Raw genomic sequence first — 14,563 nt, 5'->3', positions numbered from 1 at the left:
TTCATGGCCCGATACAACAGCAGTCAGAAGGCTCGCTATGGTGTAACCAAAGAAGAACAACGAGACCTCTTTTTCGTGGCTCCTGATTATTCGCTCGCTCACTGTGTGGCCCGAGATTTGCGGATGTCCAGAGGAATCGCTGCGACGTTCAATGAGAAGTTTGGGCGAGTCGGAGAACTACGCCGACAGGATCCAGAGATTCGAAGCGTCTTGAGGCTAACCGACAATGAACTTGGTCAAGCAAGGCACATTTTCTACCTAGTCACCAAGGAATGGCCCCCAAGTGAGTCTCAATCTATGGAAGACCCTGATTGAACTTAGAGAAGCCTTGCTAAACAACAACATTACACGATTAGCCATTCCGAAGCTGGCGTGTGGACTCGATGGTTTGAGTTGGCGTACAATCCGGAACATGATTGAAGTCTTGTTCAGATTTACGGGAATCGAGATCCTTGTTTGCTGCTACAACCCAAAGCTGAGATCGGGAGAGAAAACTGTAGACTGCTATTTCTACCAGACTTCGCAATGTACCAGGGGCCAGCTTTGCAAATACCTTCATTCACCGTGTACATCTCGGGACGAGCATGTGCCTAAGAAGGGGGCAGTGTTGCGGACCCGTGTGAACTCGACCTAACCTAACTATATGTCCCGCCCTCAGATGACCTTAACATCGCATTAAAGAATAGACACCGTAATGATTCATTCGTTCGAGAAGAATCGAGTCCCACTGGAATGGACTAGTACATACGAGGACATTCGAAAACCTTCTCTACGCACCTAACGATCTATGGACTATTCTAGAGTTTTTTACCTGTCGGTATAAAAGCCGGCGGCTGTGGTCTACAGAGGGCAGTTATAAATAAACAGTACAGTTGACGCGCTAAAGTTCAAAATAAATTCTTAGTTATAAATCGTTTGTAAATAGTTCTATAAGTCTTTTATCGTTATTGTTTTTTTTTTGTTAATTAGTGTTAAATAAATAGTGTTTAAACAAATTGTGACTTTCTATCCACACGGAACCGACGAAAAACGTAACAATATATTGCATTAATTTTTCTGCTACCTTAAGATCTCTCTATTCTTACACCTAATTTATGTGATTTTCTTAGCATAATATGATTTATAAACCATATTTTTCCTAATGGAAGGATGGAATAGGGTATGCAAAATTAAGATATTTTAACATTTATTTTCCAGACAAAGCATAATATAGTACCGTATGAACGAAAAAAAACATCGTCCAGTTGGCTTGGAAATGACGATCGATGACATTTCCCATATAATTTTACATATAAAATGACAGCGATCTTCATTTCATAGCCATCGTTGACGTCGTTTTTATTCGATCATACGGTAAGAAAGATCTTAATATAAATCACAAACTAAGTCTTAATTTGGTCTTGTATAAACACAGGTATAAAACTAATAAGATCAAAACTCAACCTTCACCATATTGTCAAGATTTGGCATTATAGGAAACAAGAAATTACAATAAATTAAGAAAAGAATATCAAAGTACACGATATTAAATACTGTAATGTATTGTACGACACAAACCATCTCCCTTCTAAAGAGAAAAAGATAAAACATAAAGCTTATTTTAGTCTTATCAACACACTCTTTGATAAAATATATGTCTAAAACTGCTATTAATCCACTAACTTGATATTTCTAAGAAATTATGATACAAACATTATAATCAAAGTATATTATATTAGTAATATTATAGGTAAAATGTTACCTCTATCTCCCATTGACGTGTATTGTTCTATAAGACTCGTCATGGTAGTATTTCAAAACATCAATACATATAATCAAAACTATTGTTGCCTGTAAATAACTAGAAATTAAATAACTTGAAAGAAATAAAATAATTCTAATAAGTTTAAAACCATTAAGAAAAAATCCGTAAATGATAATTTTTAATTCTAATGTAAATATATAAATAAATGTTATTAATTATTATTACAATTTTATATATTCTTAATACTTTAATTTCACAATCTTCATTATCCTTCTTACCTTAAATTTGGATATCAAGTTAAATCTGTTAAATATCAAGTTAAATCTTTTAAAAAGTCTTCTTGGTATTTCGCCACATGCACTGTAAAAAAATAACAAAATAAAATATATAGTTATTCATTGTAAGCACCGCAGCAAATGCAACGGAGGCCAACTTATTGTGAGGGGTATTTTACTAATAAAACAAATTTGCTTAACGGACAAAAAATGCTTCACATTTCAGGAGGTATCTCCTCCCATGATCCGAAGCAAAAAACACTATTTAAACAAAGAAAAAGTAACTATTTAAAATATCTAACCATAATTATTCAAAAACACTTCCAGTTTTTTCAACAGGTACAGATCTATTAAAAACGGTTGGCGTTCTGTTAAAATGACATTAACATTCATACATAATTACCTGCATCTTTATTCATAATAATTTAGTAATAAATCAATAAATTCGGAAAATTAAAGAGTTGTGTCATTAAATAATGTCATTTTAACAAAAGTTGTTATTTTTCACCATAAAGCGTAATATGTAGTATTAAAACATAAAAAATATATGTAGTAAAAATTATTTTGTTAAAACATTACCATTTTTGCACTTTAATATAAATTAGAAATCACCCACCAACTTAGTCTGTGTATAATGTTACGGTTAAGGCATGGTTAAGGTATCGGACCTATTCGGTTAATATCGACAAAGATATCGACATTACCCGGCTAATCTCGAGAACACAAAACAAAAGAACCAAACATTAACCGGGTAATGTCGAACGGGTAACGTGACATAAAATCTAAATTCCCTCAAAACTGAACTTTCGCCATATTGTTAAGATTTTATTTTAACTTAACAAGAAACAATAAATTACAGTTAAATAAGAAAACAATATCAAAATAAAAAATATTAAACACTGAACTGAAATGAATTCTATGAGATCTATATTCTACAACCATCTATATCCTAATAAGAGTAAGAGTAAGAAATCTATCTTCTGCTGCGAGCCGGTGTGGACTCGACCTAACCTCACAATATGGCCTGCCCTCGGATGACCTTAACATCGCATAGACACCGCAATGATTCATTCGTTCGAGAAGAATCGAGACCCACTAGAATGAGGATACATTAAAATACGCAACCAACCGTCATTGAACCGTCCAATCAGATCAAAGGAGTAATCGTTGTAGATCGTGCGTTATCGATGATGTTCGGTACCTGGAGAAAATGGGAGAACCACATCTGTCCTAATGAGCATCTGTCCTACCAGTTGTTCGGGTAGAGTCGTCCACCCGAACGCGTCCCGAACGTTAAAAACAGCGTTGTCAGGTTGTCGCATTTTCAAGAAGCAATTAACAAAATTTTCTGTATCGGAAAAAGAGTGTAAGGTATTTATATTATGTAAATATAAAATAAAAATAGACTAGAGACTTAATTAAGACTTTATTGACATATTTAATAAATAATTACAAGGTTTTATCTAAATTATTTTTCTTGTGTGTTTGGTTGCCTATACCTAATTCTAAAATAGTTTATATTATGCATTGTTTTGTTTTTTTATTCTCACAAATAAGAAATAAATGTTTTATAGTTTATATTATAAAAAATCAATGATTATACATTTTATTTACACCCCTTACACTGTTTTGTGTACTACCAAGAGTATATTTCGTGACCTCTTATGATAAATGGGCACAAATAGTTTTATTACTTAATGCTTAGATTAAAATATTTAATCTATGATTAAAATTTAATAATATATTTGTACATTAAATATAATAGACTAGAGGCCCAATTAAGAGTTTACTGACATAATTACTAAAGTTCATCTAAAGTTACAAGATTTTTTTATATGTATTTTTGGTTGCCTATGACAGGCGAGGGCAGGCGTTTATTTAACTCACAAATAAATGTTTTATGGTTTTTATTATAAAACAAGGATTAATTTATTATACACCCCTTACACCTTCACAAAGATTCCAAGGGGAATATGTCGTGACCTCTTATATTAAAATGGACAAGGTTTATTAGTCAATGTTTTAGTTACCCATCAGCGTCTTTAATAAAAATCTAATGTATTCTATCTAGTGTATTTTTCATAGAAATGATCTGACATCATAAAAAGCAAATTTTATCAAAAAACTTTTTGATTATCTATATTGTTTAACTTGTAGTTTAACCTAACTTGCACATAATTTTTTAATTTAAAAGCAATAATTTTTTTTCTTGACAATATGGTGAACTTTAATATAACTAAACTCACTTTATAACTTAATTTTTGTAATATTCGTTTTTTAGCAATTAGAGTAAAAATTAATTAGGATACAATTTCTAATTTGAAAGATATATGAAATTTCATCAGTTTTTCCAATTAAATAAATATACAGGTTTTCTAAAAATATCTAATTTACTTATTATTTTGACATATCTACTAACTTTAATTTTTTTTGTTTTTAGGTATTTATGTTCTTTTTTAAAAATAAATTAAGAATGATTCAGAACCACGGATGTGTGTTCAGAACTGACTCCTTTCGGCCCAATTTAATTAGATATGTTATAAAACTTACAAATAAATGATTTTTTTTTCAAACGCAACAAAAGTATTAATTTTGGCGACGTGATTGATAAAATAAAAGTAATTTTAATGCCTAGGCATAAAAATAAAGCACTTTTACGCATAAGCACAAAAGTACGAAAATATATTATTAAACTGATATAAAGTGTCAAATTCAACGAGTGTAACCATAGTTTCTCGATATAAGTACCGTATGATCGAATAAAAACGGCCTCAGCGATGGCTATGAAATGAAGATCGCTGTCATTTTATATGGGAAATGTCATCGATTGTCATTTCATAGCCATCGCTGACGCCGTTTTTATTCGATCATTACGGTATAATTACCCACAAGTATTACTTTTAAATCTTGTTTATTATTTGCAAAGTTTGAAATTGTTTAAAAAAATATTTGTGACGTTTGAAAAAAATAGCATGTCCTATTCGGAGTAAAAATGACGGTTTGTGCCTATGGCCTGTAATGAAATAAATTATTTTATAATATGAAAAATTGTTTACCTTTTTATTTTTTATAGATTATTGTCAAAAAAGTGATTGGGTGCAGTATTAGTAATAAGAATAATACACAATGGTCACAGTGGTCGGCTATGAAATAATGATTGCTGTCATTTTATATTTAAAATTATATGGGGAATGTCATCGATAATCATTAACAAGCTAACTGGACGCCGTTTTTTTTCGATCATACAGTACTATACAATTGAAAAAAAATTGCTGCTCTTCCAGCTGTTTTTTTTTTGATTTTACAGTATTTATATATATTTATATGTAATTTGTTTTAATCAACTTTACATATTACGGTTTTTATGAATTCCTTTGCTCACATATTTTGTTCTTATTATTTTACCGGTTTTGTCTCAAGGCACTCAGGCAAGAAATACCTAATTATTAATGTTAAATTATTATTAACTACTTTTAGGGGTCGTTACAGGTAGTCTTTGCTATACACAGAATAACTAATTAACTAGTTACTTTACTACGAATAAGCTCTCCATAGTCTTTACTTTCACTCTCATTAACATAATTGGAATAAAGTGAAAAAGAAATTTCTGTAAATTTCAGAATTTTCCCTTTTTATTATTTTCTTGACAATTTGGAGATCTTTTTTTATAAAGTACTTTTTTATAACTTTATACCGTAATTTTGTAATTTTAATAAATAAAATGTTTTTTAGCAATACAGAGTATTGCAACCACAGCTGCAACTTTAAGATAGATATTTTTTTCTGGTTATATTTGAAAAATTAATTCAGATCGATACATTTTTTTAGTTTGAAAAATATTTGAAATTCTATCAGCTTTTGCAATTTAAAATACAGGTTTTCTAAAAATACCTTAACTTATTATTTTGACATACTAACTTAAATCATTTTTGCTTTTAGGTATACTCGTTCTTTTTTAAAAATAAATTCATATTGATTCTCAGACTGATTAAAAATATTTTAATCTAGAAAGATAATAATACAAATAAATATACTTAAAAAAATATTTATTACATAGAATAGGTATACTAGAGTTGGCATTTCAGGCCTTGGGTGCCGATTTTTGTGTGTATGAAGAGTACGGTCAACACGCTTAGTAAAATAAGATGTGTACTATTTGTATTTGGCAGAATAAGTTGTGGATTTTGTTTCTGAAAACAATAAATTTATTATATTACGACTTTGCTGCACACATGTATGGATAATTTATTTACCTTTATGCTTTAATGTTCAGACTTTACTGTAGTTTACGCTGCATCATTCTAAATTGTTCCCGAAGGGTATCCTGAAGACTTTATACATTTGTCCTACGTCAGATATTTTTCTGTAATCTTATATCATTGTCCTGACAAGATCTTCTAAATAAAGTATTCGAAAATACCCATGTTCTGTCTAAGCAGGTTTTTTTATCCTAGAGCTTAATATTCAATAAATCTACAAAATAAATGAGTTAACGAGGTTATAAATAGAAAACAAAAATAAATGCCTTTATAGGATCAGTCCTCTTAAATGTGCTATGTGATACACGATTGATACGATTTTCATGTATATGAAGAGTATGGCCAATATGCTTATTACAATCAGATGTATTGAACTTGGTATTGAATGCATAGGAAATCATCAGATTAAGTGTGGTTATGTAATAAATATTTTATATTTTTCTATCTCCGACCAGATCACCATAGCGATTCACACCTACACGCGTAAACACCAACCTAAGGCTTGCCGATATGTCCTTGTGCTAGAAGTATAATATAAAGGTCTGTGGTCTAGGAAGGCTGACACTTATGTCTCATATAATCGAAAAAACGGCGTCCAGTTGGCTTGGAAATGACGATCCTTGACATTCCCTATATAATTTTACATATAAAAGACACCGATCTTCATTTCATAGCCATCACTGACGCCGTTTTTTTTTCGATCATATTGTACCTACCACATGGTACATACCTACCTATCTCATATATCATATGCCTTATGGTTTTAAAGATGATAAATTGTCTTTTGTATTATGCGTATAGCTGTAATTCAAAAGAAATACATTTCGTAAAATACCACAATGTTATAGTGAATAGATTCATAATAAAATACTTACTAGTTTGCTTTTCCAGTTTAACGGTACTTATTTATCAGTTTTTAATCAGTTTTCCTTTGAGTTTCAGATTTCTTAACCTTAAAATTTTCACTCTTTTAAACCATCTCATTTTTGCTCATATTTTTATAATTACTTATTATGCCTAATACATGCCCGTGCTGTTTCCTGAAGAATGAATTTTTGTAAGCTACGATCTTGCAATTAAAACAATATCACATACCTGGAACCTGAAAGGACATCATGTGGGAAAAATAATTAAGAACATTTTTTCCGCAAATCACGGCTAATTTATTTTCAGGAATTTGTGGATAGCTTAATATTTTCTAAAAATTGTTAATCGTTTTACAGCTTTTGTTTGAATACATATTATCTAGATACACACCTGAGATTTCAACCCATGTAGACGTATTCTTATATAAAAAACACATTATCAAAGGTAATCGTGTTGCTATCACTTTCATTTTGTTTATGCTTTATTTGTAAATATTTCCGGATTATTTTATATCAGGTTCTATTACATTATTCATAACATTATTCGTCAATGTTCATAAAAATTATAATTTTAAACTTTTTCTGAGGTTAATCTTGTCAAATTCCAAAACAAAACAAGATTGAAAAGTATGCGACGTTGACAGATTTAGTACGTTAGCCAGGACAAAATTCCTGAAACAGGAATTTTTAGGACTACCGAACATGCCCGAAGTGACGTTCGGTTGGTAGGACAAATACCCCGTAGGACGAATACCGCCACCTCGAGAAAATTGACAATTGACAAGAGAATTAATTGTTTATTATTTTTGATTTTTTAGTTCGTTTAATTTAATAATTACTAAAACCAGTAGTTCAAAAGATATATTTAAAAATAAAAGATAAAAATCCAAAAAATTAATTATCTATTAACGTGGATATGGACGACAATAGGTAAGAACACTAAATTTATTTCTATATTCGATATAAACTTGTTTATTAGGTTTTTAGTTTGTGATGTTTCATGTGATGATCATTTTCATGTTCATCGTCTTTGAATTGACATGAGGATATCTATGGAAAAGTAACTAATCTGAAAGTAAGCCAACATATCGTTTGTCCTTTGTGTGCTAAAGAAAAGATTTTCTTTTCGCATCGTGAGGAAGTATTACATCAATTAAAAAATGTTAGGAAGTTGATTACTTGTTATGGAAAAGTATACCAATGGAAATTATTTGTTAAAGAAGTATAATTCTCAGGGTAAATTTTATTATAATTAGTATCCTGTCTATTTTTTATATGTAGATGTTTCAGGTTTTAAGAATAAATTGGTTGAACCCCCAAAATCTGGAGGAAGTACCTATATCCATACACAGAATATGCCCATTAAGAATACTAGTCCAAATTTGCTTTAATGGTAGGCAATTATTCAATACAAATTAACTTTTTAAGTGACTGAAATATTAAATAGTTTAGAATATGGTATAACAATGTAAAAAATACTATTTTCAGGAACGATTAGGGCCCGATATATTTGAAACTCATGTTGGACATAGTATTGAGTTGGGTAGAATATTATTCTACGTTAAGTGAGGATATCAGATTCCTATTATTGTACTGTATTTTAATATATACATTAGAATTGTTGGTTTTTTCATATTTGTTTTATTTATTATTTTACTTACAAGTTATATAAAGTTAACACTAAAATCTACTTTTTGACTTATATAAGTTAGTCTGTGGTTTAATGCGTGATTACATCCACATTATGATTTCAAGTTTTTAAAATTTAAATATTATAACTGGCTTTAAAAACTCCATTAAACTGTTAAAAGTGTAATTTATTTCCAAAATAAATATACATATACCTATATACCTAGGTATATATTAATATCGAAAAATATATATTAATATCGAAAACATTTTTATTTCCTTAACACCAATTTAATCATCACATACATATGTATAAACATTTATTTACGTTATTTCAAATGAAGACCACAGGAAAAACCAGCTTTGTTCATTTTAACTGGAGCCGAGAAAATGCAATTACGAGTGAACTACTCTGGTTTTTCTCCTGTAGGGCAAAATAACTAAGCTGTAATATCTCTGGGACTAAGCATATTATTATTGCTTTCTTTGATGGTGCCTCGAATAATGCTAACACTTGCCTATAAAATTGTCTCGCTATCAATTTCTATGAAAATGTAACATATTATCTGGTTTTTTCCATGTAGTCTTCAAATGATCTAAAAATTCAGCAGGAATGATCCATTATGCAGCAAACACACTGATGTTGAATCATGGGAAGCTTTTTTGTGGGCATTTCACAAATAAAATGAAATGTCTGATCAAAAACTGAAAATGCAAAACAGATAGTAAGCTTTATAAATACATACATATATATAAATAATCATACCTACATCTATTTATGTCGTACAATCCAACCGATATTTTAATATCCTAGCCCAAGTAAATAATCAAAAATGCACTTTTTATATCAAAAGCAGTAATGTTACCAAGGGTTCAATTAATATCCAGGATTTAAAAAAAAACACGATCCTAATTCTTATTATTTTTCTAAATACGTATTGTCTGATAGGCAATTACAAAATATAAATCTGATGTAAATAGAAAAATAAAGTAAAAACTGTAAAAACAGGTAAAAACTCTTCGGTAAAAACAACAACAAAAATTCTAACCAAAGATTTAACCGTCACACGACATGAGCATCACGTGATTGCACAATACCCAACGATAGGGTACGTACCTCTTTCATCTGATTGGACGGTTGGTTGCGTATTTTAATGTATCCTAGAATGGACTCGTACATACGAGAACATTCGAAAACCTTCTCTATGCGCCTAACGATCTTTGGACTATTCTAGATTTCTTTTACCTGTCGGTATAAAAGCCGGCGGCAGTGGCCTAGAGAGGGCAGTTATAAATATACAGTTGACGCGCTAAAATTCAAAATAAATTCTTAGTTATAAGTCGTTTATCGTTATTAGTTTTGTTAATTAGTGTTAAATAAATAGTGTTTAAATAAATTGTGACTTTCTATCCACACGGAACCGAGGAAAAACGTAACAATTGGTGTCAAGTGTGGCGTGTGTGATAGACTAGAAGAATAAAAAGACTGACCATGGCTCTGAAAAAATTGTTGAAAGACTTGAAAGTGTCCGAACTGAAATGCATATTGGAAGAGAGAGAGTGCAGAGACAGATGGAAAGAAAAAAGCATTTTGCAAGCTAGACTGAGAGACGTTTTGGTGGAAGAAGGTGAGGATCCTGACACATTTTACTTCGAGCTGGAAGGTGACCTTGACTCGTCATTGAAAAATTTACAAGACAATTTAAACGACAATTTGAATAGTAAAATAATTGACTTGGAAGTTAATTTAGAAGATAAAATCACAGAGAATTCTCAAAAATTAGAAGACAGTTTGAAAGATAAAATTATGGAAAATTCCCAGGATTTAATTAATATTTTAGAGGATAAAATCATAGAAAATTCTAAAGATCTACAAGCCAGTTTCAATGACAAAATACTTAATTTAGAAGAAAGTTTAAACAATAAGATTATAGAGAATTCTACGGAACTACAAGACAAAATAACGGAGATTGAGGAAGATGTAAATAGAAAAATCGAAATTTTAAAACAAGAAATAGAAAAGGCCAATTCACCAAAATGTCCAAGAAACATCGGAGGCACCGAAACTAGTCGAAAATAAATAAGTATATCTCAAAAGTCAGTTATTAAACCTCCACAGTTTGACGGAAAAACCGCTTGGGCCAATTATTTTTGCCAGTTTGAGGCCGCTGCGAGAGCGAACGGATGGACAATCGCTGAAAAGGCTACCGCTTTGACTGTCGCACTGCGAGAGATGCGACTGATATCCTGCAGACATTGTCACCATCGGAACAGGGAGATTATCAGCAATTGGTACGACATTTAGAAATGAGGTACAGCCAAGCTCATTTGGAACATGTCTATCATTCCCAGCTAAAAATCGCATTCAGAAGTCAAATGAGTCTCTGCAGGAGTTTGAAGCCGACGTAGCCCGCCTCGTTCGTCTTGCGTACCCTGCTACGCCAGAGGAATGTTATGGAGCGGTTGGCAGTACAGGCATTCTCCGACGGCTTACGTGATAACGAGACAAGACAAGCACTTCTCCTAGCCCACCCAACGCACTTGGTGGATGCTTTAGCACGTGCCCTAGAATTTGAGGCCGCGAAACAAAGTTCTAGGAGTCTTTTAGGAAAGAGTACGGGCCATCGACGAATGTTCCGACGAATCCGTGGAAGGTTTGTTCGGAAGGTAATGGACCAGTACATGGGCAAGAAGGGACCGATTCGTTGCTGGAACTGCGGACAGGTGGGACACGTGCGAAGCCGTTGTAAGGAGAAGAACGAAGAACCGGCTTCGTCGAGGTCGAAAAACTACTAAGGGTCGAAATGAAGGGGCACACGTCGACCTGTACCCAATGCCCCAACGAAAACTGCTCAAGTCGCCTCGCTACAACACAAATTCAACAGCATTTTTGTGGATGGTTTTGTTGATGGAGAGTTCCGGACCATGCTGTTGGATACAGGTGCGACGAAAACTATCATCAGACCGGACATTCTTAAAACATCGAAGAAGGTTAAAACAACACAATGGCGACTACGTACTGCCACGGGGGGCTCCGCTGCTGTCCATGGAGAAGTAAACCTTAATTTTTTTATTGGAGCACCAGTTTTGAACATCCAGTGTTAGTAGCAGATATCGAAGATGAACTTATTCTCGGAATGGACATCATGACCACTAAAGGTTTTGAACTAAACTTCAAACAGGGAATTTTGAAAATAAATGAAGAAGAAGTGGTTTTACATCGAAAATGTGAGGAGACGCTTCGCGTGGTGGTAGCAGAAGATGTTTCGATCCCTGAGCGCTGTGAGATATTTTTGGATGGTTGCCTGGAAGGTAAAATGAATAATGGGAGTATTATTCTGTTGGAGCCAAGGAACCATGACAGCGAAATAGGACGAGGGGTCGCTGTTGGAAAAAAGCCCTGCTACGAGAAGAAGACTGTACCGGTGAGAGTAATGAACACGAATTATTATTCTGTATCCTTGAAGAAGGGAACCCTGTTAGGGTACTGTTGTTCGGTCTCCTCAGTCATTCGAAGCGTGGAAGTCTCCAAAGTTTCGACTTCAAAAATTCCGGACAAAATGATGAAGGAGTTAGTAAACGTTAAAGGATTATCTCCCGAAAATAGTAGAAAATTGAGAAACCTAATAATCAAGTATCAAGACGTGTTTGATAAAGGAGAAGCAGGAGATAGAGGTCGTACCAATTTAGTACAACATAAAATTGACACCGGAGATGCGACCAATCAAACAAAATCCGAGAAGACTTCCCGCTCGCCAAACGTGAAGAAGCTGACAAAATCCTTCGAGAAATGAAAGAAGAGGGTGTCATCGAACCATCTAACAGCCCGTGGACATCGCCGGTAGTACTAGTAAAGAAGAAAGACGGTACCACCAGGTTCTGTGTTGATTATCGGCAGCTCAATAATGTTACCAAGAAGGATAGCTATCCTGCCGAGGATAGACGATACTCTAGACACAATGGCGGGGTCAACGATATTCTCTACGTTAGATCTGAAGAGTGGATATTGGCAAGTCGACATGGCGCCGAAAGACAGAGAGAAGACAGCGTTCTCGGTGGGCTCCGGACTGTGGCAATTTACCGTCATGCCTTTTTTGTTTTGTGCAACGCGCCAGCTACCTTTGAGAGACTAATGGAGTCTGTGTTAAAGGGACTATCCTGGACTACCTGTTTAGTGTACCTGGATGACATCATAGTGGTTGGGAAGTCCTTTGACCATCATTTGAAGAATTTGGAAGAAGTTTTCAAGCGACTAGGGAGTTCTGTTTGAAACTTAGCCCCAAGAAATGTCATCTGTGTCAAGAAAAGGTACACTACTTGGGCCATGTAGTCTCCTCCCAAGGAGTTGCAGTAGATCCACAGAAGACCAAGACAGTGGAAGAGTGGCCGATACCTAAAGATAAACATGAACTACAGAAGCTTTTTGGGACTATGCACATACTATCGACGCTATGTACAGGGTTTCGCCACCATCGCAAAACCATTGACCAGACTTACCGAAGGCGAGGAGGCGTTTCTCTTGGGACTCAGATTCTGACGAGGCATTCCGAAAATTGAAGAAGGCCCTGACTAGTGCGCCCATACTTAGCTACCCTCTTGGCAATGGAAACTTTATATTGGATACCGACGCTAGCAATGTTGCATTAGGCGCTGTTCTGTCTCAGATCAGGATGGTCAAGAAAAAGTCATTGGTTATTTTAGTAAGACCTTGTCAAAACCGGAAAGGAACTACTGTGTAACCAGACGAGAATTACTAGCAGTAGTTAAAACAATTAGGAACACTTCTACAAATATCTCTATGGAAGAAAGTTCTTGTTAAGAACAGACCATGCTGCTTTGAAATGGCTGTTGCAGTTTAAGAATCCTGAAGGGCAGGTAGCTAGATGGATTGAACGATTACAAGAAATTTGACTTCGACACAGAACATCGAGCTGGGGCAATCCATCGAAATGCCGACGCACTTTCCAGAAGACCTTGCGCTAAGGACTGTAAGCATTGTTCCCGAGCAGAAGAGAAAGAAGTGAAACTCCTAAGAACAACTGTGGTTAATGATAGTTGGCAACCCGAAGATCTTGCAAATGACCAAACCAGTGACCCAGAATTAGGTTTAGTAATTAACTGGAAAAACACAGGCCAAAGACCAACGTGGGAAGAAGTTTGCAGATATTCGCCGAAGCGTAAAGTCGTACTGGGCCCAGTGGAATTCTTGCAAATAGATAACGGACTACTTCGCCGTGTGATCGAGAGACCGGAGGGACAAGAAGAGAGAAGGCAGATCGTCATTCAAAGAAGAGGGTCCCAGAAGTCTTGGAGGAAGTTCACAATGGAACCAGCGGAGGACATCTTGGTGTTACCAAGACACTTGGCAAGGTGCGTGAACGGTTCTACTGGGTGGACTGCAAAGAAGATGTGAGGGCCTGGTGTAAGAAATGTGACATTTGCGCAGCCATTAATGGGCCACAAAAGCGTGGTAAAGCCCCTATGCGCCAGTACAATGTTGGTAGTCCCTTCAAACGAATAGCGATCGACGTGGCTGGTCCTTTCCCGGAGACGAACGATGGCAACAAATACATTGTGGTAGTAATGGATTACTTCAGCAAATGGGTCAGAGGCCTACGCGTTGCCAAATCAGAAGCGTCCACGATTGCTGATGCCGTTGTTAAAGAATGGATCTGCAGGTTTGGTGTTCCCATGGAGCTTCATTCAGATCAGGGAAGAAACTTTGAGGCCAATCTGTTCCAAGGCGTCTGTGAAGTCCTGAACATCCGCAAGACCAGGACGACTGCTCTA

At 34.3% G+C, this 14,563-nt stretch overlaps 2 long non-coding RNA genes across 3 annotated transcripts; both read right to left on the bottom strand.

The window, feature by feature from the left end:
• Positions 1-6,048: 6,048 nt before the first annotated feature.
• Positions 6,049-6,492, bottom strand: LOC115889693. The gene is made up of 2 exons (XR_004051488.1): positions 6,273-6,492; positions 6,049-6,209 (listed from the first exon to the last, which is right to left on the bottom strand). It is a non-coding gene; the product is annotated as an uncharacterized LOC115889693 (long non-coding RNA).
• Positions 6,493-6,601: 109 nt separating this feature from the next.
• LOC115889692 lies at positions 6,602-7,909 on the bottom strand. Of its 2 annotated transcripts, none has more exons than XR_004051487.1 (5): positions 7,536-7,909; positions 7,374-7,476; positions 7,154-7,318; positions 7,009-7,079; positions 6,602-6,799 (listed from the first exon to the last, which is right to left on the bottom strand). It is a non-coding gene; the product is annotated as an uncharacterized LOC115889692 (long non-coding RNA). The 2 variants fall into 2 exon arrangements; XR_004051486.1 differs by having other exon boundaries at positions 7,013-7,079; positions 7,536-7,907.
• Between the last annotated feature and the right edge of the window lie 6,654 nt (positions 7,910-14,563).

The sequence above is a fragment of the Sitophilus oryzae genome, unplaced genomic scaffold (assembly GCF_002938485.1).
Source record: "Sitophilus oryzae breed Bouriz unplaced genomic scaffold, Soryzae_2.0 scaffold_829_pilon_pilon, whole genome shotgun sequence".
Classification (NCBI taxonomy): Eukaryota; Metazoa; Arthropoda; class Insecta; order Coleoptera; family Curculionidae; genus Sitophilus; species Sitophilus oryzae.
The sequence above is the reverse complement of the archived record's forward strand: the minus strand, read 5'-3'. Positions and strand labels throughout refer to the sequence as shown.